Raw genomic sequence first — 27,139 nt, 5'->3', positions numbered from 1 at the left:
AACACAAACAGACCCTTTGCCCACACTTTGATATGCCTTTTATACCATTGTGTAGAACTCATTGGAAGTCACCACACAGGAACTGCTTTTTTTTTTTAAGAGAAAGGAATATTATCAGAAAACTGTACCTCCATATCCGATCATCTGACACCCTTTATGATCAAAATTAAGGATATTTAAAGCATGCATTATTCATTGATTTACAATTAGTTTTATCCTATCACGGAGTAATCCCCCTTTTCTTTCTTTCTATTTATTTTGTTATCTTTAATCTACACTTACATGAAGAATATTATGTTTACTAGGCTCTCCCCTATACCAGGTCCCCCCTATAAACCCCTTTACAGTCACTGTCCATCAGCATAGCAAAATGCTGTAGAATCCCTACTTGCCTTCTCTGTGTTGTACAGCCCTCCCCTTTCTCCCACCCCCCTGTGCATGTTGATCTTAATACCCCCCTACTTCTCCCCCCCTTATCCCTCCCTTCCCACCCATCCTCCCCAGTCCCTTTCCCTTTGGTACCTGTCAGTCCAGTCTTGAGTTCTGTGATTCCACTGCTGTTTTGTTCCATCAGTTTTTCCTTTGTTCTTATACTCCATAGATGTGTGAAATCATTTGGTATTTCTCTTTCTCTGCTTGGCTTATTTCACTGAGCATAATACCCTCCAGCTCCATCGATGTTGCTGCAAATGGTAGGATTTGACCCATTTTGAGATAATTTTTGTGTGTCGTATAACGGTCCAATTTCATGCTTTTGCATATGATGATCCATGTTTCCGAATGCCATTGACTAAACAGACTACCACTTCCATGCTATATATTCTTGCCACATTTGTCAAACTTAATTAACCATATATGTGTCATTTTATTTCTGGGTTCTCTCTTCTCTTCAGTTGATTCATGTATTTTCTTATGCCAATATCATATTGTTTTGGTTGCCATAGTTTTGAAATACAGTTTGCAATCAGGGATCATAATGACTCCTCCTTGCCTTCTCTTTTTCAAGATTGTTTTGGCTATTCTGGATACTTGCGGTTCTGTACAATTTTTAGGAATATATGTTCTTTTTCTTTTTAAAAATGATGCTTGCATTTTTATGGGGAGTGCACTGCATCTGTCAATCACTTTGGTTATTATGAACATTTTAACAATGTTAATTCCTCCAACCCAGTCATTGTTTTTTAAATTCTTATTGAAGTATACTTGGTGTGCAATATTATATTGGTTTCAAATATACAGAACACAGTTTTTAAAGTTATATACAGTATTAAATCTCCACACAAAGTACTATTTACTGTGAACATAGAAAGAAGTCACAGACCTGTTGATCATATTCTCAATGTTGTGCATCTACCCCGGTGACTAATTCATATGATTGTGATTTTGTGCCTCTTTATCCCCTTCACCCATTTCACCACTCACCCCAAACCCTCTGCCATAGTAACAATCAGTCACTTCTCAGCATCAATGAGTATATTGCTGTTTCGTTATTTTGATTTTGTTTTGTTTTTAGATTCCACGAGTGAGTGAAATCATATGGCATTTGTCTTTCTGTGCCTGGCATATTTTACTTAACATAATACCCTCTAGGTCCATCCATGTTGTTGTAAATAGCAGGATTTAATTTTTATGGCTAAATGATATTTCACTGTATATGTATACCATATATTCTTCATGCATTATCTACTGATGGATACTTTTATATGCTTCCATATCATGTATATCATAAAAAAATATGACAGTAAACATAGGAGTGCCTGTATCTTTACAAATCAGATGTCTTGTATTCTTTGGGTAAATTCCTATGAGTTGAATTACTGGGTCATATGACACTCCTAATTTTTATTTTCTGAGGAACCTCCATTCTGTTTTCCTAAGAAACTGCCCAAAATGTACTTAATAGAAGCTAAAATAATTAATTCAGAGACTAAAATTCAGTTTCCTCTAAAAATCATAGGATAAATATCTGTGTTACATTTCGATTACTGCTGTAAAAATTACTATACTAGCCAGAGATTAAAGATCGCCAAGGTTTTCTTTTCTGCTTGGTTAACTGGCTAATTTATAATGAATTTATCTAATATGTTAAATAGAGAGGGGCCCATTGGGCTCAACAACATAAGGGTCATTGTAGAGAATTAAGTAAAGTGCAGAGAATTCCAGTTGTATAACAATGTAGAATGAGTAGGAAGCATGAAGTGATCTCAGTGAAATGAGAAAATATCCAAGAACTTTCCAGGCAATTAGAAGTAGGAAAATGGAGTGTTAGGTCTGGAAGAGTGTGCAGTGAGGTGAGGACATTTAAAAAAATTAATGGCATATCTGAGCATTCGTTGAATTCATTAAAAAGATCCAGTCTAATGGATATAGATAATACTTTTCAACAGCAGTTTCGACACTTACATTTCACAGTATTACTTTTTAACTTTGGATATTCACTTAAAATTTATGTAATAAGTCTAAAAAGGAATATCAAAATGTTCCATTTTGTGACAATTTAATTACTTTTGCTACTACATTTATTTTGGGGTTTGTTTGCCTTTCACTTTGTCTATGGTGATTGACTGCAAATTCTTCAATTCTGTTTTTATTATGATTGCATACTTTTGAGAAAAGATTGGAGGTTTTTTCATTAATGTTGTTGTTAAGCATTTAATTATTTTACTTACATAGATGTATTGGGGAAGATGCATGAAAATTTTGTGTGATATTTCAATTAGTGGGTCTTACTGGGTCCACTCTACAATTGTGTTTTAACACAGAAATTTCTATTGAACATTTTGAAAAATCACCTTTATATATAATGTGTTATTGTACATCTGTTTTCCTTATTTCTACCCTTTGCATTTTGTAGTAAGAGATATTTTTAGAACAATAATCATGACTCCTTTGTGGAAGACATTCTTTATATTCAACTAATAATATCTTTCTTTACATAAACATATTTTATTTCATTTACTTTTCTACAGGTAGAAGTTGGAAGTTTAGATGCTGCTTCCTCCACTGCTTTCTAAAAAGAGCACTTTTTATATTTTTCATTTCCAAGTCTTGGCCAATTTAACCTATAACTAGAGTCCCATGATGGTGTGATTAAATTATTGTTATTTTATATCTTTTTCTTCAGAAGCTTGTCTAACTTTCTATTCAATTTCATTGAATATAGTTATTGAAGTTCATTGTTCTTAACCTTGTTTACATTAACTGCCATTCTTTTTCTTTTTGAATTCTCATTTCCATACTTTTTCCCTATACAAATATTCATAATCATGAAATCCATAAACAATGACCTGAAACATGAGGTCCTGCACATCTGGATGTTATGATATTGGAGACGTCCTAGTACAGCCAAATAATTGTTTGACATCATTTCCTCAGGGATAAATCATATGAAGAAAGATTATAAATTGTGAATGTAGGTTCAGGATTTTCTATAAAATATGGGGGGAGGGGCTTTGCATTTTAGAGGAGAACAGAATGATGGCTAGAGTGTACCTATTGGATGTTATAAAAGACATAAAATTCCCAAACCCAAAACAACATAGGAAACAATGCCTCAAAGAAAATGAGAGGAGCACCAATACATCTGCTGTTGGGCCACATTGAAAAAAGTGTGGTCAATAAACAGGAATCACAGTTAGAACAGGGGCTGACATTAACATCATAATAAGGTGAGTGGAGCAGTCAGATTATAGTCCCTTGAGTCAGGGGTCACAGAAGAACCCACAGAGAACCTGACTGCTGTTCTCTCTGACCCTGGCTCTGATTGGGCTTGTCATTCATATCGCTTTTCCCTCAATAGACAAGAGTTAATCGTTGTAATCTTACATTTACTACAGTAGATTCCAGACTTTTTTTACTGTTTCCAGAGTAAAACAGACATTTCCCATTGCAACAAACTTTGCTTGCACTCACACAAACCAAGAAATACAAATACATGCATGCACACACACACAAGTGTGCAAATGAACACAGAGAATTATTAAATGACTTGGTAGGTATCCTTATGATATATGATGCACCCTGGTATTTTATTTTGTGCCTTTTTTATTCTATTTTACTTAAATTTTACAACCTATAGTCTGACACCCCAATGGGTACATTCCCCTTGCATGTACTCCATACCCATGTTCATATTTCTATGCACCTTTACTTTCATCACTGGCATATTCTATATTCTATACGAAAATGTTCCCTCATTCCTTCATTCATATAATTGATTCAGCTACTTTTCCTAAGTAACTCTGTCAACACTGTTAATGGCGGGGTTGGTAAGAATATATAACAGTGATCCATGCCTCAATTCAATTACAGTTTAGGAGGAAAAAATTTGGAATTAAGCAAAATCACAAAATGATAGCCCCTACATCTAAACTCATTATGTGAGGAAGTGTCCTTTTTCTCGGGAATGTAAAGGGGAGAAAGGATACAGGCAGTCTGTAAAAGGCAATGGAGATTCAAAGATGGGGATGTTGTGGAAACATCCAAAGAGACCTGTGGGCAAGGCTCCAGGCAGGGGGAAGCAGGCATACAGAGATAACATTGAGGTTGCAGCATCAGGTGAAAGAAAGTCAAGTTCAGTGTTTGGGAGGTCAATGAGTGCAGACATAGGACAGTGTGAGGGTGAAGCTCCCAGAAGATTCACAGATGTGTAGCCTAATGTTGTAAGGTACAGAATTTGGGCTTCATTCTCTACTAGGGAGACTTTCAATGGGGCAGCTTAAATCAGGGAAGGTGGTGATTACCCTCAGAACACAGAAATATCTGTCTGAGTTGATATAAATATTAGCTAGAAGAGTACCAGCCTGAGATAGATGAGAGAAGCAACATGGAATTCAAATCAGGCTGTGAAGAAAGGACAGACAGATGGTAAATAAATGAAGGCACTGGGGAGATAGAAGAAAAAAATCACCCTTATCTCATCACCAGTGGTAGGTAAGAACTAATGTGCTTTGAACTAACAGGAAGGAACTGTATGTTTTCCTTTGAAAGTATACTGAATAAAGCTGTCCACCACTTTAGGAGGATGGATACTGCTACCCACTTACTCGGTGAGGATATTATCCTGGCAAATAGTTTAAAAGGCTCTCCACATTCAAACAGCTAACATGTGGTAGGATCATAGATGCAATAGTTGGTTTTCTGATTTCAAAATCTCTTATTTACTATCATTTCAGTGTATTTCACCATTTCATCTTTTAAAATCCCTTACAATCATATGTTGTATGTTTGCTAGTGTAAATGTTGGGTTCCTTCCATGTGCTTAACTTTTTCTAAAGGGATATTCAGTCTGTAATTTGTCTTGACCATAAATAAATGACTCATTTTTCTTTAGGATAAATTGTCTTTTGCTGTGTTATTAGTTATTCTGGACATTATAGGGATATAAGTGTATTTGGTATGCTGCCAAGGCCAAAGTTGCTCTATTACTTTTCACAAACTCTCAGGGACCAGCTGAGTCACTTAATCCTTTTCCCCATCATATTCAATGTTTCATTAAATGCAGAATAGTCATATTACAAGGGAGCCCCATGTTCATATACCATGGATACTCCACCACTGGAATTGGGTGCTATTTCTGTATTCTTTAGGTATAGGTCACCTGATGTAACAGCTTGAACAGTAATATTCCTTTCCTAAATAACATGTCTGCGGTGAGAAGATCTTGGTAAGGAAATGGCCCCAGGGAGTCGTAGTGCACTGAGTGTGTGTCTGCTTTGTGGGGAACAAGCAGTTCTCCAAGCAGGAGTAGCTGAGCTCATTTATTCCTACAAGTGATCCATAAAAGAAAGATGAAAGAACATTAATCAGTACACATAAATAAGAAGGGGATCCATTCTACTCAAAGGTTGCTTGAAAGCAAAATTAATGAAGTTCAAGAACAAATAGACAATGGATTGCTTGTGTCTTGAAGATTCAGTGGCAGGGAACCCACCTCATTCCTCAGCAGCTTCTGGCACTATGGCCTCTCATTCTCCCTCTTGCTCCTTCTTCTCATAACACTGTGTCCATTTTGAGTCTTGCATATATATCGAAAATATCTTCCTCATGCCTTTGCACTGGCTCTTTCTCTGCAGAGCACACTTCCCCAGATAACTGCATGTGTCCCCATGAATCTTCAGGTCTCTATTCAAATGTCACCTTCTTTGCAGGTCTTCCTGAACTCTCAGTGAAAAGCAACACACAATCCACTACATTTTATACTCTTTTTCTTTACCAACACTCACCATCTCACATGATATGTATTTATTTGCTTATATTCTTTCAACATGATTCTATTCCAGAGATTTTGTTAGTTACCATCCTATGCCTTTTAACTAGAAAATGGTCAGTAGTTACCATATAATCTTCAAATGCATGAAATCACTCTTCATTAAAACTGGTATACACGGTGTATGATCTTTCTGATGTATTTTTGAATTCGGTTCGCTAGTTATTTTGTTGTGTATTTTTGCATCTACGTTCATCAGGGATATTGGTCCGTAATTTTCTTTTTTCTGAGGTCTTTGCCTGGTTTTGGTATTAGGGTGATGTTGGCATCATAGAGGGAGTTTGGGAGTATTCCCTTCTCTTCTATTTTTTGGAAAACTTTAAGGAGAATGGCTTTTATATCTTCTCTGTATGTCTGAAAAAATCCGAGGTAAAAGATCATATACGAATACCAAGTGGAATTCATCCCAGGGATGCAAGGATGGTACAACATTAAAAAATCCATCAACATCACCCACCACATTAAAAAATAAGGACAAAAAAGATATTTCATCTCCATATATTCTGAAAAAGCATTCGACAAAATTCAACATCCATTTTTGAAAAATACTCTCAACAAAATGGGCATAGAAGGCAAGTACCTCAACATAATAAGGGCCATATATTATAAACCCACAGACAGCATCGTACTGAACAGCGAGAAGCTGAGAGATTTTCCTCTGACATCGGGTACAAGACAGGGATGCCCACTCTCCCCACTGTTATTCAACATAGTACTGGAGGTCCTAGCCATCACTTAGAGAAGCAAAGAAATGCAATGAATCCAAATTGTTAAAGAATAAGTTAAACTGTCACTATTTGCAGATGACATGATATTGTACATAAAAAACCCTAAAGACTCCAATCCAAAACTACTAGAACTGATATCAGAATACAATAAGGTTGCAGGATACAAAATTCACACACAGAAATCTGTGACTTTCCTGTACACTAACAATGAACTAATAGAAAGAGAAATCAGGAAAACACTTTCACTCACAATTGCATCAAAAAGAATTAAATATCTAGCAATAAACCTAACCAAGGTACTTAAAGACCTATACCCTGAAAGCTATAACACTCTTAAGAGAAATTTTAAAAGAGACTAACAAATGGAAACTCATCCCATGCTCTTGTCTAGGAAGATTTAATATCATCAAAATGGCCATCCTGCCTAAATCAATATACAGATTCAATGCAATCACTATCAGTTACCAACAGCATTCTTCAAAGAAATGGACCAAAGAGTTCAAAAATTCATATGGAACGACCAAAACTCTGAATAGCCATGCAATCCTGAGAAAGAAGAATAAAGCGGGAGGGATCTCCCTCCCCAACTTCAAGCTCTCCTACAAAGCCACAGTAATCAAGACAATTTGTTACTGGCACAGGAAGAGAGCCACAGACCAGTGGAACAGAAAAAGACTCCAGACATTAAAACAAGCATATATGGTTAATTAATATATGATAAAGGAGCCATGGACTTACAATGGGGAAATGACAGTCTCTTCAACAGATGGTGCTGGCAAAACTGGACAGCTACATGTAAGAGAATGAAACTGGATGTCTAACCCCAAACACAAAAGTAAATTCAAAATGGATCAAAGACATGAATGTAAGTCATGAAACCATAAAACTCTTAGAAAAGAAACATAGGAAAAAATCTCTTGGACATAAACATGAGTGAGTTCTTCATGAACATATCACCCCAGGCAAGGGAAACAAAAACAAAAATGAACAAGTGGGACTATATCAAGATGAAATGTTTCTGTACAGCAAAGCACACCATCAATAGAACATAAAGGTACCCTACGGTATGGGAGAATATATTCATAAATGACAGATCCGATAAAGGGTTGACATCCAAAATATATAAAGAGCTCAAACATCTCAACAAACAAAAATCAAATAATCCCATTAAAAAATGGGCAAAGGAGCTGAACAGACAGTTCTCCAAAGAAGAAATTCAGATGGCCAACAGATACATGAAAAGATGGTCCACATCACTTGTCATCAGACAAATGCAAATTAAAACCACAATGGATGTCACCTCACACCAGTAAGGATCACCACCATCCAAAAGGCAAACAACATTAAATGTTGGTGAGGGTGTGGGGAAAGGGGAAACCTCCTATACTACTGGTGGATTGTAAATTAGTTCAACCATTGTAGAAAGCAGTTTGGAGGTTCCTCAAAAAGCTTAAAATAGAAATACCAATTGACCCAGGACTTCCACTTCTAGGAATTTACCCTAAGAATGCAGCAGCCAAATTTTAAAAATTCAGATGCACCCCTATGTTTATCGCAGCACTATTTACAGTAGCCAAGAAATGGAAGCAATCTAAGTGTCCATTAGTAGATGAATGGATAAAGAAGATGAGGCACATATACACAATGGAATATTATTCAGCCTTAAGAAGAAAACAAATCATACCATTTGCAACAACATGGATGGAGCTAGAGGGTATTATGCTCAGTGAAATAAGCCAGGTGGAGAAAGACAAGTACCAAACGATTTCACTCATATGTGGAGGATAAGAACAAAGAAAAACTGAATAAACAGAACAACAGCAGCATCACAGAACCCAAGAATGGACTAAAAGTTAGCAAAGTGAAAGGGACTGGGGAGGATGGGTGGGGAGGCATAAGGGCGGGGAAAAAGAAAGGGGGCATAACAGTTAGCATGTATAATGTGGAGGGGAGGCTCAGGGAGGGCTGTGCAACACAGAGAAGATAAGTAGTGAGTCTACAGCATCTTACTATGGTGATGGACAGCGACTGCACTGGGGTTTGTGGGGGGAACTTGGTGAAAGAGGGAGCCTAGTAAACATAATATTCATGTAATTTTAGATTAATGAGAACAAACAAATATACAAAACACTGTTATACATGACATCTTGTGGTAAAGGCTAAGAGTGGGACAGGAATTCCTAACAGAAATGTCAGAGAAGAATCCTTGAATATGTTGAGAGTCATATAAATAATGCATATTGATTATTTTACTGTAATATATAATAAATTGTAGCACTTCAAATGTCAGGAATGTGCACTTGTGTGAAAATTAATTGTAATATTTTTTCATTCCTAGTTATAAGCACCACCACAGGGGAGCAGGCAATGTCACACAAATTTCAAAATTTATTCTTCTGGGATTGTCAAAATAACCAGAAATACAGCCCCTCATATTTGGCCTTTTCCTCTCCATGTACCTGATCACTGTGTTTGGAAACCTAATCATCATCGTCGCTGTCATAACAGACTCCCACCTCCAAACCCTATGTACTTCTCCCTCTACACACTGTCCTTTGTAGACATCTGTTTCACCACCACAACCATCCCCAAAATGCTAGTCACTATATATTAAGAATGCAAAGTTATAATCTTTGCAGGCTGCATCAGACATATGTACTTGTACGTACACTTGGCAGTGTTAGATGACTTTCTTCTCACTGTGAGGGCCTATGACCACTTTGTGGCCATCTCCCACCCTCTTCACTACACGGTCATCATGAGTCCCCTGCTCTGTGGGCAGCTGGTTCTGGTCTGCTGGGTCATAAGTGCCCTGCATTCCTTGTTAGAAAGCTTAATGGTGTCACAACTGTCCTCTGCAAAACTTGGAGTTCCCCCACTTCTTCTGTGAAATCAAACAGGTGATCCAGTTTGCCTGTTCTACCACCTCCCTTAATGACACAGAGATGTATATAGCAGCAATGCTACTTTCTGGGGCTCCTCTAGCTGGTGCGATTTACTCTTACTTGAATGTCATTACAGCCTTATGTGTAATCTCATCAGCTCCGGGGAAGTATAAGGCACTTTCCACCTGTTCATCTCATCTCTCTGTTGCCTCCTTATATTATTGTACAAGCCTAGGAGTATACCTCAGCTCTGCTGCTACATACAGCTCACATTCAAGTGCAACAGCCTCAGAGCTACACACCTTGGTCACACCCATGCTCAACACCACCATCTACAGTCTGAGAAACAAAGACTTAAGGGGGCTCTGAAAAGAGTCCTTTGGATGGAAGGTGTCGAAACACAAAATGTTATGGGGATGCAGTGTCCATGATTTCAGGACTCAAAGCCTCAGGACCAGAAATGATTATTCCTTAATTAGTTTCTGAAAGGAGAACTTCTTTCTATTTACTGAAATATCCATTTATTTCACTTCCAGTTGTTTACACAATTTAAGTAATTCAAGTTATTAAACCTTCAGATCTTTCTCATAGACAGTTTCCCTTTATCCTTTTATTCCTTCCACCACACTTTTTTTCAAGTGTAAATCAATAGATATTTGGAAATTCCCATTTATTTCTAGGGGCACCATGGATTTTCTTAAGAATAATATTTTCCATAATGACAATACTATCCTTACTCATTTTTCACCTCTCACTTTAGTCTCAAATACACCTCACATTAGCCCAGAGACAAAAAACACTGACCCTAACCTTAAGCAATAATGCTAACTCTAACTAAAGCCATAATCCACCCTAAACCTAATGTGAACTTAACCCTAAACCTAGCTCTACATTCTAACTTCACTTTCACCAACACTTCACTGTTAGCTCTAGATAAACTTAAACCTTCCCCTAACCTACCATCTTACCCTAACTCTAACCATATCCATTACTTCCCCCTAATTCTAAACTTAAAACTCTCTTTAAAGCTTGATATAGCCTGAACTCTAGCACTCATCCCAACCCTCAAACTGACCAGCAACTCACTGTTGTTCAAATGCTAAATGTAACTTTTACCCAATCATTACCCCCTTACCCTAACACTAATCATAATGATTTCATCACCAGAAACCTAACCCAAACCCAGCCCTATCACCCACCCCTAAGTTGAGCACTATGCCCCCCAAACCTGAACCCCTGAGCCCTATCTCTAATACTTGAATCAGAATCCAAAGCTGAACCAAAACCTAATCCCCAAACCCTGAAGACAAACACAAAATCAAATCCTAAACACAAACCTCAGTCTGTGCACTGAGCTGTCCCAGAGACTAAAGCCCTCAAACCAAACAGGAACCTTGGATCCTTATCTGGGAAGCCTATCAATCTCACCCTGACCCCTCACCAAGAGCATTACGAATAGAAAGGGACAACAATGTCCTCTTCAGACCCTGGTTGCAAATGTTGAAAAACTGCCATAGAAACATTATTTAGTTCCTTGGATCTTCCTTCTAGGTTTATGGTTCTCTTGGTACTCCCACCTTTATGCATAGATGATTTCCTTAAGGGATCCTGGTAAAACCAGAGGGGAAATTTTCCTGCCCAAATCTGTTCCTCATAGACTGGGCTCTTTGTAACCCAGTGGACAGAGTCATTTTGGTTTTTGTTTTCATGATTGTTCTTTTCTCTTGATTCTCCTGCCTTGCATATGTCTCAATTGCCAGGACCTGACCTGCATTCTGAGTGAGTCATTTCTCAGACTCAAAATCCTCTGTGGATTAGGCTTCGAAATTTTCAAACATTTACTGGGATCAAACACAAAACCACCGGTGGTTCCAGGAACTACTTTTACTGTCATCAATGAAGGGGAAAACTTGATTGCTTTGTACAGAAAGCAGAGGCATGACACAACTTAGGCTTCATAATCTTTCTGCCAAAATGATCATTTCAGTTAGACATCAGTTGGACCTATCTTGTAGTCACTACTTATCAGATGTTTGTCTATCATAAAGGACAGCTTTCAAGTGTGTTTAACACGAGCAACAGATCTTCAGGTCTGATCTGGATTATGAGATTGAACTCTCAGTAAAGGGCTTTATGTGGGTTTCTCTTCTGAGGAAACCCACTTTCCATGCCAAAAAGGGATGTGTAAAGTGGTCTTGTGGGTAATGGATGGGCATTGCTTGCATTTATGCCAGGATGCCTCCTGTTCTCCTACTCTGGGTTGTGTACCACAAGGATGGATGATTATTCCAATGGAGACATTCGGCAATGTGGGAATGCATGCTGCTCAGAACCAACAAGGCCTGGGGCAACAAGCAAGAGAAAAGATTATCCTGCCTCCAAAATTCAGTGTCCAAAGGTGAGGAAAGCCAAGAAGACAAGCTCACCTAAGTCTTATACGTGGGGTTCATTGTGGCAGATAGTACCAAATGGCTCATATTTTGATTAAAAGCAATATGTCATGATTTTTCAGGTAAAAATAGTTTAATCACAATTCTCCAAATGGAAAGAGTGAGAAAAATGGACCGAATAGATCTGGAGGTAGGGATATATTGTTCCATGTTTTCCAGCTGGCTGTGAAGGTGTAGGGGACCCATGATTTAAGTCATGTATCTTTGTCCTAGATCTTGTAATGTTTAAATAATTGAATTCTTGCCTGGATGGTCAAGAAGGAACCCAGTCTAGCCAACATCTTGAGGTGAGCCCATTGTCTCTCATTGTGAGAATTTGACCTACAAACTGTAAGAGCATATATAGTTTTAAAGGTAGGACTGAAAATTCTTTACCCCAAAAATTTAATTCAAATAGATATTTACCATGGAATATTTAGTTCAAAGCTATGGATATTCTGTTTCCAATTCATTCATTTAGATTCCTGTGGTTAATAGAATTTCACTAGGAAATTTCATCTCAGTGAGATCATCTTTAAGTTAGCTTGAAGATAATCTTATAATAAGCCAATTCCCTGTGCCCTCAAGTTATGAGTAACTCTATGCCTAAACTGAACACTTACCTTAACCATCTCCTACACCCGTGTAAAACCCTAACCCTAACTACTAATCATAATCCTAAGTGGCAGCCTTAAACCTAAGCCTAACACAAACCTTAACCCTAAATTTCATCACTGACTCAAATCCTAACCATCAACTCTAAAACTTAACCCTTATCTGCATCCTGATACCAAACTTCTGAAAACACAAACCGCCACCCTAAGGACTGAACAACAATCCCACATCCTAAGCAATGCAAGCAACCCCAAACTCCAGGTCTGATTCCTAAGCATGAAACTGACATCTATCTCCAGCCTCAATCCTTATATCCAAACCTAAAGACTAACCCTGTGCTCCTCAGAACCCTGACAGCTATCTCTTGATTCTCATCCTGAAGCTTGACCCAGATCAAGGAGAATGGATGCCAGTGTAGACGGACGGATGCAGGAGTTATGGAACGTGTGCTGGCAGTTCATGCATTAGGAAGTGCCTTGGCAGAGCTCTCCATACATGTGATTAACACCTGATGCTCACTGTCTGAGATGGTGCAGCTTCTCAGGGCTCAAAAGGGAATGTACCTAAGGGTAGAACTACTGGTATGGAGCACTTGCATGAGCACCAGTGTTGCAATAGATATATGACATGACAGTGGCAACTGTGATGACTCTGTCCTAGGAATATTCCCATTTCCGTCCCTGTGGCCTCAAATTTGGGAGCAGTCCTCGGCAAGTTTGGGGCTGATTGGCCAGGTGGCTGTAGAGGAAACAGGGTTCAAATCCAAGGTCCATGTTTATATTTGGTGCCATTTTGACCTATATGGATCATAGAAATGCCACTTGATTCCTGCCTAATGCTAGTGAGTGTGAATCCTGCTCCTGGGCTGTTCTGTAGCCATGTTCCTAGAAAAGGCAGGTGCACAAGAGAAATACCAGGTGAACCAACTGTGAGCCCAGCACTCCTCTCTGCAAATTGTGGATGAATATGCTCAACTTGCAGCCTAAATTTCACCCTTACCCTCATCTTAAACTTCACCCTTCATGCTCAGACTCCCCCACACCTCACTGTTAGACTGGAGGTCACCTGAAACCCTACAGTAACCCTAATCACTTAAGCTAACTCTTACTGAAGCCATAACTTCACCCTTCACATAATACTAACCCTAACCCTAATGTGGTACTAAACCCTAAACTCATCCTCACCCATGTGAGCAGACAACAGCTGTAGCTGCCTTCAAAGCCTTCCTCGGTGATGCCTGAGAACAGAGCAATGCCTGGACCAAAACAGTGAAGGTACCAGTGGGACCTGGCATGGGTAGAGACCAGGACTAATGAGCTCTCCAGCCCTCAGGCCACTGGTTGGGAAACCCACCTCACCAGAATAGGTCACAACACACTGTGTACCCAGAAAGCAGACTCTGAGCATGGAGGCCTGCCCTCTCCTACCTTAATCCCCCATAGTGTGGTTAACTAGTGCTGCTGTGACTGGAGGCTGCCTGGGTGGTGTAGTTTCAAGAACCGGGAAGGAGCCCACTATATAAGCTGTAACACCACCTCACTAAATTAGACCTGTGCCACGAGCCTTGTCACTGGTGCCTGCTTTTGGGGGGCATCGCCATCCTCAGTATCCAGGACCCCTGACCTGACAACACACCTACACTTCACTGTTAACCTAAAGACAACTAAACATTTCTCCTAACATATCCCCTTACCCTATGACTAACCATAACCCAAAATTTCACCCTTAAACTAGCCCTTAATGTAACCCTAACCTTAGATGTAGGCCTAACGCTATCACAAATCCTCACCCCAACCCTCAATTGCACCTCACTGTTCTCAAAATCAAAGTTGAACTCTTATCCTAACCTAACAACCTACGTACCATAACTCTAACATAATGGTATCTTTTTGTAATACTAATCTTAAAGCCAAGCTTAACCATTAACCTTAACCTGAGCTTGAAATGTCAAACCCATGAAGCTGAACACTAACCAGTGGAACAGAACCCACAGGTGAACCCTAACCTAAACTTGAAATCCTTAACCCTAATGCAAAGCCTTAGCCTTGAAGATGAACTAAAACTTGAACCCTGACCTCTACAACTGAGACAGAAACTGTCAAGATGCACTGGAAACTTATCCAAATCCTAACACTTCCTGCTGAAGCATTACTGTTGACTCTCACCTTCACCCCTCACCTGGAGCCTTAGGCAATGAAACAAACAAACATGTTCTCTTCAGACTTTGGTTGCATATGCTGAAGGACTGCAGCGGAACCATTGTTTAGTTCCTTGGATCTTCCCTTTCGGTGCATGGCTCTCTTGGTCGTCCCACTTTTATGCACACATGATTTCCTTCTGCAATTCTAGTAAAATCAGAAAGGAAATGTTTCCTACAGTTCTCTTACTCATATAATGTGCTCTAAGCCAGCTGAATGGAGGCATTTTGGTATTCGTTTTCATGTTTCTTATTTTCTCTTGCTTCTCCTGCCTTTAATAGTTTTCAATTGCCAGCACCAATCTGAAAAGCTGTGCCTTCTCAGAAACAAATATTTGATGAAGAGGAACTTAAGGACATTTACCAACTGATATCATAAGGAAATGGCTCTTGTGACAAAAGGAAGATGAAGTCTAAGGAGTCTTAGACCTCTGCTTCCAAATAGAGCAACAAATTTTTCAACGTCATTGCTTATAGGAAAATTAGCATTCTGGAATGACCACTGGTTGTGTGTCCACCCCAAGTGAGTGTTAGAAGGTTGCAAGAAACCTAAACAACACAGGTGTCTCAGTCTGAGGAAAGATTCACAGGATGAAGATCAGGTGCTTGTATTTGAGTCCTATGCAAGGCAAGTGAAGAAAGACAAAAAACAATAAAACCCAAAAGACTCCATTCAATGAGCTTAGGCCCAGTCTACAAGAAACAGAGATTCAGCAGGAAACATTTCCTTTCTGTTTTTGCCAGTATGCTGCAAGGAAATCTTGTGTACATAAAGGTGTGACTACCAAGGAAGGCATGCACCTAAAGGGAAGACCCAATGACCTAAACAATGGTTCTGCTGCAGTTTTTGAGCATATGCAAATGGAGTCTGAAGAGGACATGGTTGTTCCTTTCCTTTCCCTAGGCTCCCGGTGAGATGTCAGGGAGAAAGTCGACAGTTAGGCTTCACAGGTAAGGGTTAGGGTTTGGGTAAGGGTTCATGGTTCCAGTTCATTGTGAGGGCTTTGGGTTCAGTGGGAGGGGTCTGTGTTTGGATTTAAGTTTGTGTTCAACTGTTAGGCTTTGTGTTATGGTACAGGGTTTGTGGTTTAGGGCCATGTTCAACTCTGGGGTTCTGGTTCAGGGGTTACATTTCAAGTTCTGGGGTTTGGGATTTTGGATCCTGTGTCCAAGTTAGAGGTAAGGTTTAGGGTAGGGTTGGGCTAGGTTTACAGTGAAGATACGGTTATTGTTACATTTAGGGTAATCAGTCTGGGTTAGGATAAGATTACAGATTCACTGAGGAGTGGGCTAAGGTGATGGTGAGGATATGTCAGTGTTCAGCTATGTCTAGGATTAGGGTAGGTTAAGGTTTAACTTTAAGGTGAAGCTATGGCTTTGGTTTGAGTTAGGTTAAGGAATTAAGACAGCAGGGATAAGTGTGTCTGTCAGTTAACATAAAGTGTGGGTGACCTTAGTTTAGAGCTTTGTTCTAGGTTTAGAGGTAAATTTAGGGTGGAGTTATGACTTCACTGAAAGTTAGCATAATGGGTTTGGGTTACTTTCAGTTTATCTCCAGGCTAACAGTGATGTGTGGGTGAGGGTGAGGTGTGGGGTGAGGTTTATTTTGAGTGTGAGGGGAAGGTTTGGTTTATGCTGCAGGTTGAGCTACTCATCCCAATTTAATCAAGAGGAATGCTGGTCTGTGAAATGGGTCACCTGGTGTTCCTCCACATGCCTCTGTCTTTTGTAAGACCATGGATATAGGACTGCCCTGGATAACTACTAACACTCACTATGGCTGAACAGAATCCTAATGGCTTTGTTTGTGAGTCATATGGGTCACCACAGTCCAAAGCACAAACATGCACTTGGATCTGGGTCCCATTTCTATACAGCTGCAAGGGTGCTCAGTCCCCACCTCACCAGGAGCCTACTCTGCAGCTGAGGCTCCGAGCCCTGAAGAGGGATCATGCTGTACTCACCAGGCAGTATTTTTCTCTAGAAAATAGTCATTACACTTGCCACTGTGACATCATATATTCAGGGCAGCACTGGTGCTCATGAATGTTCTCCATACCAGAAAACCTTCCCATTGGAGGCATCCACTGAAGAGCCCTGAAAACTGCATCATCTCATACAGAAAACAACATGGGTCCAGTATCATATATAGAGAGCTCTAAAATTTCAGTTCCAAATGTGTGAACCTTGAGAACAGTGCAACCACACAGGCATGCAATCCCCATGGCCCATGTCAGGGATCACAATGAAAGTCAGGGGTTATCTGTCATGTTTCTGGAGGGTTCAGGGTTAGGATATAGATTTGGGTTCAGGAGTTTAGGGTGGTTTTCAGGTGATGGTTTCATCCTTAGGAGTAAGATATTCTCTTTGGGTTCATTGCAGTGCTTAGGTTCCTGTTTTGTGTTTGGAGCTTAGTGATTCAGGATCAAGTATCTTTCTCAAGTATTAGGGTAAGTGGTAGTGTGTTCAAGGTTTTGATGTTGGTGCTGGTAAGGGTTAAGGCATAGTTTTGGGTGTTAGGGTTAGTGTTACTGTTGAAGTTAAAGTGATCTTCTCACAGAGGTGAAATTTCAAACTTCCCTTAACCATACAAAGATCAGTGACTGAATTGGAAAACAGGATACCCATACCTTTGAACAAAACATTCCAGGGTAAATCTCTATATGATAATTCAATTGAAGGGGTAATCAATTTTCATAGTTTGACTTCAAACCTATATATGCTCTTACAGATTAGTAAGACCTGAACCTAGGGTGAGTAGCAATGGGCCCACATCAATATGTTTAAATTTTTGGGTTCTTCTCAATAATTCAGGCAAAAATATAGTGCTTTAACATTCACAGTTCTAGTACCAAGCTCTATGACTCAAACCATAGACCCCCCTACACCTTCACAAGCAGCAGGAAAACATGGTGGAATATCTACCTAACTCCTGATATATTTAAATCTATTTCCCTTATTCTTCCTATTTGGCTGGTGAATTTTGAGGATGCTAGTCATGCCTAGAAAATCATGGCAAATCTTCTAAATCAAATGATGACCCACTTGTTACTTTCTGCCACATGAACCTCACGTGGGATTTGAGTCGTATTTGTCTGCAACGGATTTTCTCGCCTTGTGACACTGAATTTTGGAGGCAGGGTTGCCTTTATGTTGCTTGTTGCCCTCTGCATTGTTCATGCTGAGCTGAATCCATTCTGACATTGCCGAATATCCCCAGAGACAAAGTCATCCATGGTTTTTGAGAAAGGGGGCATTCTGGCATAACTTCAAGCAATACCACAGCCCTTACCTAGATGAGAATTACTGATGGACAAGTCCAGCATTTGAGACCCCCTTTTTGCCAAAAAAATGGGTTTCTCCAAAGAAGTATCTAACAGAATGCCCTTTCCTAAATATTCAATGTCACAATCCAGACCTGATGTGAAGATCTGTTGCTAGTGTGTAACATATTTTAAAGATTTCCCTTGTCAGGTAAAAGCTTTTGATAAGGAGGTTAAAGGACAACCCCAACTGATATCCCACTAAAACAGCTCTTTTGTCTGATCATGAGGTCTAAGAAGTGTCATGCTCCACTTTCAGTACAAAGCAACAAAATTCTCCCCTCACTGATGACAGGAAATGCAGTTTTCTGGAAATAATGGTTTTTTTTTCCTACCCCAAGTCTATGTTGGTGATGCCAAGAAGCCTAATCAACACAGGTTCCCAATCTGAGGAAAGGTTCACCCAGGATGCATATCGGGTGCTGGCATATGTGACCTGTGCAAGGCAGCAGAAGCAAGAGAAAAGAAAGACACTCAAAAACAAAACCAAAAATGACTCCTTGAATCTGGTTAGAGCCCCAAATACTAGGAACAAGTATTCTGTGGGAAACCTTGCCTTTTGGTTTTTACCCATATCTAAGAAAGGAATTATGTGTGCATAAATGTGAGACTACTAAGACAGCCATGTACCTATAGGCCATACCCAAGCAACAAAATAATGTTTCTGATACAGCCTTAATGGCCATGGTTGTTTCTTTCAATTCCTAAGGCTCCAGGTGAGGGGTCAGGGTGAGAGACAAAGGTTAGGTTTCATCGGCAATGGTTAGTGTTTTGATAAATGTCATGGATTCCAGTTCAGTTTGAAAGCTTTGTGTTCAGTGGGAGGTGCCACAGTTCAGGTTGTGGTTCATGTTCAAGGGTTAGACTTTGAGGTTGAGGTTTAGGCTCAACTCTGGGGTCTGTTTCTGGGGTTAGATTTCATGTTCTGAGTTTGGGATATTGCATCTGGTGTCCATGTTAGGGGAAAGGGGTATGGTTGGACTTTGGTTTGGTTTACAGTGAAGAGATAATTATGAATGCAGTTATAGTAGAGGTGAGGGTTAACACAGGGCTTCCACTTAGCTACCAACCACCATTGAGGTGTGGATCTGTGTGAAGGTGAGGATGAGTGTTTGGTTACCACTATGCGTGGGTTTAGGGTTAGCTTAAGGGTTATTTTGAGAGTGACCTTACGGTTCTCTTAAGAGTTAAGGTAAGGGGTTAAGTTAGGAAAAGGGCTAAGATTGTCTACCAGTTAACAAAGAAGGGCGAGTGACCGTGATGTTAGGGTTTTGCGCTTGTGTTAGTATTAAGTTTAAGGTTAGGTGTAGGGTGATGTTATGGCTTTGGTTAGAGTAAACATAAGTGTTTAGGGCTAGGGTCAATATTCAGTTTTCCACAAGGTTAACAGTGATGTGAATGCGAGTGTGAGGGGTGAGGTGTATTGTGACTGTGAGTGTGAGGGTGAGGATTAGGGTACAAATTGAGCATGCCTATCCCCATTTTTCTTGGGGGAATGCTGGTCCCACAGATGGGTCTTCTGCTGTTCCTCCCACAACCTTGCCTTTTGTAGGAACAGAAACATGGCTGCAGGACAGTTCTGGAGAAAGACCAGCACTCACGTTGGCTGGGGAGGATCTGAATGGCTTTCTCTATGAGCCATATTGGTCACCACAGCCCAAAGCACACACAGATGTCTTGGATCTGGTTTACATTTTCTCTATGGCTGCCAGTGTGTGGAGCACCCACTTCACCACTGACTTCCCTACAACTGAAGTAGAAGGCTCGGAAGTTGGAATATGCTCTACTCACCAGGCAGCCTTTCTCTCTAGGAAACAGTCGTCACACCTGGCATTTTGATGTCCTATACTTAAGGCAACACTGTTACACATGGAAGTCCTCCATACCAGAAGTAAGCATCCACTGCAGAGCCCTAAGAGACTGAGGTTGCTGGAGAGGATAACTAGATCTGCCTTCAGGACCTGGGGCCTCACCTGTGGGTGCAGTCCTTGGCAATGCGTATGTGACAGTGCTGTTGAGTGTAGAGCAACTGGAACCCTAATCCAAGGAGCCGGCTCCTGCTTAGTGTCCTATATGGGCCATAGAGATGCAGCTCAGTTATTACCCGAACATACTGAGTTTGTTCTCCTCTTGGACTGACTTGTACATATATTGCTAGAAAAACAGGGGCACAAGAAGAACTCCAGATGACCCATCTCTGAGCCCAGTGGTCCTTGCTGCATAATAGGATGAGAATGCCCAACCTGAAACCTAAACATGTACCTTACACTCATCCTAACCCCAAGCCCTCACCCTCCTTCCTCACCTTCACCCACACCTCACTGTTAGGCTGGAGCTAACCTGTAGGCTGAATGTAACCATAACCACTTATGCTGTTTAAAAGAAGCCATGCCTTTACAATACAACTAACCTTAAACCTAACCTTTACTTGGGCCCTAAACCATAATCTCACTCACCCACAATTCACTGTTCTAAGAAAGACAGACAGCACTTCTACTAGCCTATTACCTAACACTAACCCTAAACAAAACCATAACTTATCCTACAACTAACTCTTACTGTAATTCTAATTCTAGACACAGCCCAAACTCTAACACACATCCTCAGCCTCACCCTCACCCACACATCACTGTTCATCAAAAGCTGTGCGGACCCCTATCATCACACTAAACCCTTACCCTAATGCTAATCATGATGATATCTTCACCATAAACCTAACAAACACAAACCTAGTTCTTAACTCAAAGCTGCGACCAATTCCCAAAATACTGAACTCCAGAACCTGAACTCTAACTCCTAAATGAGAACTCTAGATATACACCAGACCCTGTCCCCCAAACCCTGAACACCGACACTAAGGCTAACTTTTATCATGATCTCTGATCCCTCCCAGTGAAGCCAAAGACCGCAAACCAAAGTGGAACCCTGGACCCATTATGAAACCTTACCCCAGTCTCATAGCAGTCAACTCTCACCATCACCCCTCACTTGGACATTAGGAATAGAAACAAACAAACATGTCCTCTGCAGACTCAAGTTTTGTATACTGAATGATTGCAGAAGAATGATTATTAGGTTCCATGGATCTACCCTTGAAGTACATGGTTTTCTTTGTAGTCCCACCTTTATGCAACATGATAGTGGTTAAAACAGAAAGGAAATACTTTATGTCAAATCTCTGTTCTTACTAGACTGGGCTCCAGATAACTGAATTGAGGTATTTTGAGTTTGTTTATGTATTTATTCTTTTATCCTGCTTCTCCTGCATGCATAGGTCTCAATTGCCATGACCTGATCTGTATTTCGAGTGAATCTTTTCTCAGACTGAGAAACCTGTGTTGATTAGGCTACTTGTAATCTTCAAACATTGATGGAGGAGACACAAACAACCAGTTGTCTCAGAAAACTGCTTTCCTGTCATCAAAGAAAGTTTTCTGCATTGTTATCAGTGTGGTGGCATGACACTCCTGAGTATCCACGATCCTTTTGCCAAAACAGCTTTTTTTTGTGGGATATCATTTGGGAACTCTCTTGAAGTCACTACTCATCAAATATTAGTTTCTGATGAGGGACAGCTTTAAAGGTATTACACATGAGCAACAGATATTCAAATCCAAACTGGACTATGGATTTAACTGATAGAGAAGTGCACTCTTTGAAGTGCAGCTATAAAATACTCAATTTCCATGCAAGAAAGGGATCTAGAAGGTGGATTTGTCCATCAAGAGTTGTCATCTGAGTAAGTGACAGAGCATTGCTTCCACTTATGCCAGGAAGCCTTCTGATCTCCAACTCCAGGACTGTGGAACTCAACCATGGTTAATTTTGCCTCTGGGTATATTTTGCAATGAGGGAATGCATGTAGTTCACCATATGCACTACAGAGCAATACGCCACAGAAAGAGTATTCAGTTGCCACAATTCAGTGTCAGAATGTTACAAACCCAACTGAAGACAAACAGCTGAAATTTACAGGTGGGGTTTATTGTGCAAGGCAGTATCAAGCGACTCATCATTTTTTTTGAGAGGGCATCTCTCATATTTATTGATCAAATGGTTGTTAACAACAATAGATTTCTGTATAGAGGACTCAATGCACAATCATTAATCAACCCCAAGCCTAATTCTCAACAGTCTCCAATCTTCTGAAGCATAACAAACAAGTTCTTACCTGGTGAACAGTGCAAGGGCAGTCATATCACAGAAACTTTCAGTTTTGATCACGCATCATGAACTATAAGCAATCAAGTCAGTTATGATTGTTTGATTTTGATACTTGATTTATATGTGAATCCCACATTTCTCCCTTATTATTATTATTTTTTAATAAATGCTGAAGTGGTAAGTAGGTGCAAGATAAAGGTAGAAAACATAATTTAGTGCTGTAAGAGAGCAAATGTAGATGATCAGGCCTGTGCCTATAGCTAAGTATTAATCCAAGCTTGATAATGGCAAAAAAACATCCACGGATGCAGAAGATTTCTCTCAGAACAGGGGGGTGAGGTTCTAAGCCTCACCTCTGTTGATCCCCAATTTCTCACCTGATGGCCCCCCTGCGACTGTGCCTGTCTTAGGTTGTTCCTCCCTTGAGGAATCTTACCTGTCTCTGGCTAACCAGTCATCTTCCGGGGCCATACAGGGAAATGTAAAGTTGGTAAGTGAGAGAGAAGCCTTATTGTTTGAAAAGGTTAGCTTTTTACTTCTTTTCAGTTGTATGCCTTGTGGCTTCTATACCCTGCATTTGTCTTGAGGTATCTTTATCACTGAAGAATTATGATACTTGGTAATTTTCAATATGTGGCACGAATTCTACTAAAGGATTGTGATTAGGAAGGAAGAAGAAAAACTATAGAAGTAGCAGACGGAAGAAAACATGGGAAGATTGAATTTTTCTTTGACATATCTTCTTGTAGAATAACATAAGGATATATAGGTTTTAACAAACTACTAATTAAATTGTGTACACACATTAACAGAATAGGAATACAGACACATAACAAAAGCAGACGTACAATTACCAGCCATCTCCAGTGAAACCAAGAAAACCAGTTAGGTACCCTAGGCATCTGTGAAAACTTAACAATGATATGATGGATATTGTCTAACTGAATTTGAATAGTTTGAGAAAAATCAGACAAATTAAAACAACACATTCCTGGGAACTGTTCACATTCCATATGTTCTTTAACAGTAGATAGTCTATAGTCACATGATTTTGGAACACTGTGACTTGCACTTCTCCTAATTCTTGGTTGAGTTCCGACAGTATAGATCCAGTCAAATTTGTTGTTTTACTGTATGCACAGGCCAGCTTAGATATCTCCTTCTTCATTCCCATGGCAAGTCCAGGAACTGGTGGGATGAATGCAGCTACAACTGCAACAGCGCCAGGATCTTTGTTGAAGATTTTTGATGATCATCTTCTGGAATGACTCTTCCAGAAGATGTTGATGTTGGAAGTTCTTCTTCATATCGTATCTTAATTCGTTTTCTGGGTAGCCATGTTAGGCTTTGATCCTCTGTATAAACAGAAACAAACCCTTTACCCACACTTTGGTACGACCTTTATACCATTGTGAAGAACTTATTAGAGATCATCACACATGAACTGCTTTTTTTTAAGAGAAAGAAATATTATCAGTAAAATGTACTTCCATTGCTGATCATCCGATACCCTTTAAAAGATCCATATTAAGGATATGTAAAGTATGCCTTAATTATTGATTTGCAGTTAATTTTATCCTATCAGGGAGTAATCCCCCCTTTCTTGTTATCATTAATCTACAATTACATGAAGAATATTATGTTTACTAGGCTCTCCCCTACACCAAGTCCCCCCACGAACCCCATTACCATCGCTGAAGTGACTCATCATTTGATTTCAGAAGATTTGCCATTATTTTCCAGGCAAGACCAGTGTCCTCACAATTCTCCATTTAAGTGGAAAGAATATGAAAAATAGATCAAATGAGATCTGGAAGGATGGACATATTCCACCATGTTCTTCTGCTGTCTGTGGAGGTGGAAGTGTCCATAATTAAATTCATGTACTTGGTTCTAGAAATGGAAATGTTAAAGCAATTTAATTATTGCCTGGATAATTAAGGAGGAACACAGTCTAGCAGAAACCTTGATTCTAGTTACCTGTTAGTAATTGTAGGCTTAGGACCTACTAAACTTTAAGAGCATACATACTTCTGAATTCCAGAACTATGTAAATTGTTTATTAGAAAATTAATTCGCACATCAAAATTTCTCCAAGAAAATTTTTCCAAAGTCATGGATATTCTATTTCTAAGTTTAGTAATTTACTTTTCTATGTTTAAGGGTAGTTCACTTTGAAATTTCATCTCAGTGAGGTCATTTATAATTTAAGTTGGAGGTAATTTTCCACAGTAGACGATTCCACTTGCTCTAAAGATATGCTTAATTCTATCCCTAAGCCTAACACCTACACTAACCGAAAAACAAACCCTCACACAGACATTACAGTAACTATAACCCTAGCCAGTAAACCTGTCCCTAAAGCTAACAATGTACCGCCTACCTAACCATAATAATAATACTAACTTTAATCCTAAACACTATCTCTAACCCTAACATCAACCCTAAACCTTAAAACTTGCCCTCAAAATGACTCCAAACTCTTGAAGCCACAAACACCACCATAAGGCCTGAAGAAGAACCACAAACCTGTACCCTGAATCCCTGAACACAAACTCAAAACTTACCAGCTACAACAGAACCGAAACACCAGGTCTGACTATGAAACATGAAAAGGACATATGAAATATAACATATATTCCTGAAACCAAGCGGAAACTCTTACCCTACATGTCCTCAAACCCTTTCAGCTACCACTAGACTCTCACCATCATCCCTGACAAGGACTGAAGGGTATGTATCTCTGTGTGACTGGATGTATTCAGGAGGTGAGGAACATGTGCTGGGGGTTCTTGCATTTGGATGTACCTTCAAAAATATCTTCATACATGTGCAGGACCCTCCGGTGTTCACTATCTGAGATGATGCAGTTCTCAGGGCTCAGCAGTGGATGCCTCCAAGGAGAAGGACTTCTGGTATGGAACACTTGCATGAGCAGCAGTGTTATGATAGGTCCATGACATCAGAGTGGTGACTGTAACGATGGTTTCATAGAAACAGGTTTCTTGTTGAACAGGGAATTCCCTCTTTAGGCCCTGGGGCCTCAAGTGTGGATGCAGTCCTTGGTGAGCTGCAGGCTGATCCTATTGGTGGCTATAGAGAAAATGGAACCCATATCCAAGGCGCCTGGGTTTGCTCTGTGCCATGGTGATCCAAATGGTTCACAGGGAGAGCCATTCAGTTCCTGCTCATCACTGGCAAGTGTGGGTTTTGCTCCTGGGCTGTTCTGTATCCACATTCTTAGAAACACAGGGGTGCAGGAGGAATGCCAGGTGACCCAACACAGAGTCCAGCATCCCCATCAGCAAATTTGGAATGATAATTGTCATCCTGAGCCTGAAACCCCTAAGTTACCCTCAACCTAATCCTCTCCCCTCATCCTCAGCCTCACCCACACCTCACTGTTAGCCTGGAGCTAAACTGAACGCTGACCCTAAGCTTAAGACTCACCCCTCATGTGAACTCTAAGTGAAGCCATAACATCACCTTACACCTACCCTTAAACTTAACTGTAACCCACACTCAAAACCTTAACTTTACAGTCACCCACAGTTCAGTGTTAGCCTAAAAGCAAACTTAAGCTTTCCTAACCTAGAATCTTAACCTAACCCTAACTATAATCATGACTTCCCCCTAAAGCTCACCCTTAAACTAACCCTGATCACAGTCATAGCCCAAATGCTAACACTCATCCTTTCCCTCCCCCTGACCAAGAATCGCTCTTGGTTGAAAGCTAAAGCAAACATTTACTCCCACACTAAAGCCTTACTCTGAATTAAACCATAATGATAACTTCATTGTAAAAGTAGCCCTAAATCTAACCCATCACTACTTCCAACCTGGACTCCTGATCTGAAATCCCAAACCCCAGAATTCAAACTCTAACCACTGAACCAGAATCCCAGATTGGAACCAAAAAATGAACCCCAGAGAAGACAAACATGAAGATGAACCCCTGAAATCAAACCTCAAACTGAATCCTGAACACTCTCTCTGTATCCAAAACCCCAAACCTGACAGGGAACTCCGGATATTTATCCAAACCCTAACCCTGACCTCTAAATCCTAACCATCCACTTTTACCCCTCACCTGGGGCCTTAGGAATCATGAGAAACAACGATGTCCACTTCAGAGCATGGTTTCGTATTATGAGGTACTGCAACCTAACCATTATTTATTTCCTTGGATCTGCTCTTTTGGTTCATGTCTCTCTTGGTTGTACCACCTTTATGATCACAAGATTTCCTTGCAGGATCCTGGTAAACAAAATGAATTTCCTATCTTGCACAGATCTCAACTGACAGCAGCTGATGTGCATCCGAAATGAATATTTCTCAGATTGAGAAATTTGTGTTGATTAGGCTTCTTGCAATAATCAAACACTGACTTGGGCAGACAAGCAACTGGTCATTAGAGAAAACTACATTTCCTCTTGTCAATATATGGGAAAATTTTGTTGCTTTGTATTGAAAGTGGGGCAATGACACTACTGGGCTTCATGATCCTTTAGGGAAAACAGCTAATTCAGT

The 27,139-nt window shown here is 40.0% G+C and overlaps 1 long non-coding RNA gene across 1 annotated transcript in view; it reads right to left on the bottom strand.

The window, feature by feature from the left end:
- Positions 1 to 256: 256 nt before the first annotated feature.
- LOC130682168 (uncharacterized) overlaps positions 257 to 27,139 on the bottom strand; it is a 42,925-nt gene continuing 16,042 nt past the window's right edge. The window contains exon 2 of the long non-coding RNA XR_008995428.1: positions 257 to 350. This is a non-coding gene — a long non-coding RNA (uncharacterized LOC130682168). The remainder of the gene's footprint in view (positions 351 to 27,139) is intronic.

The sequence above is a fragment of the Manis pentadactyla genome, chromosome Y (genome assembly GCF_030020395.1).
Source record: "Manis pentadactyla isolate mManPen7 chromosome Y, mManPen7.hap1, whole genome shotgun sequence".
In the NCBI taxonomy this organism is placed as follows: Eukaryota; Metazoa; Chordata; class Mammalia; order Pholidota; family Manidae; genus Manis; species Manis pentadactyla.
Note: the sequence above shows the minus strand (reverse complement) of the source record. Positions and strands in the feature narration are given on the sequence as shown.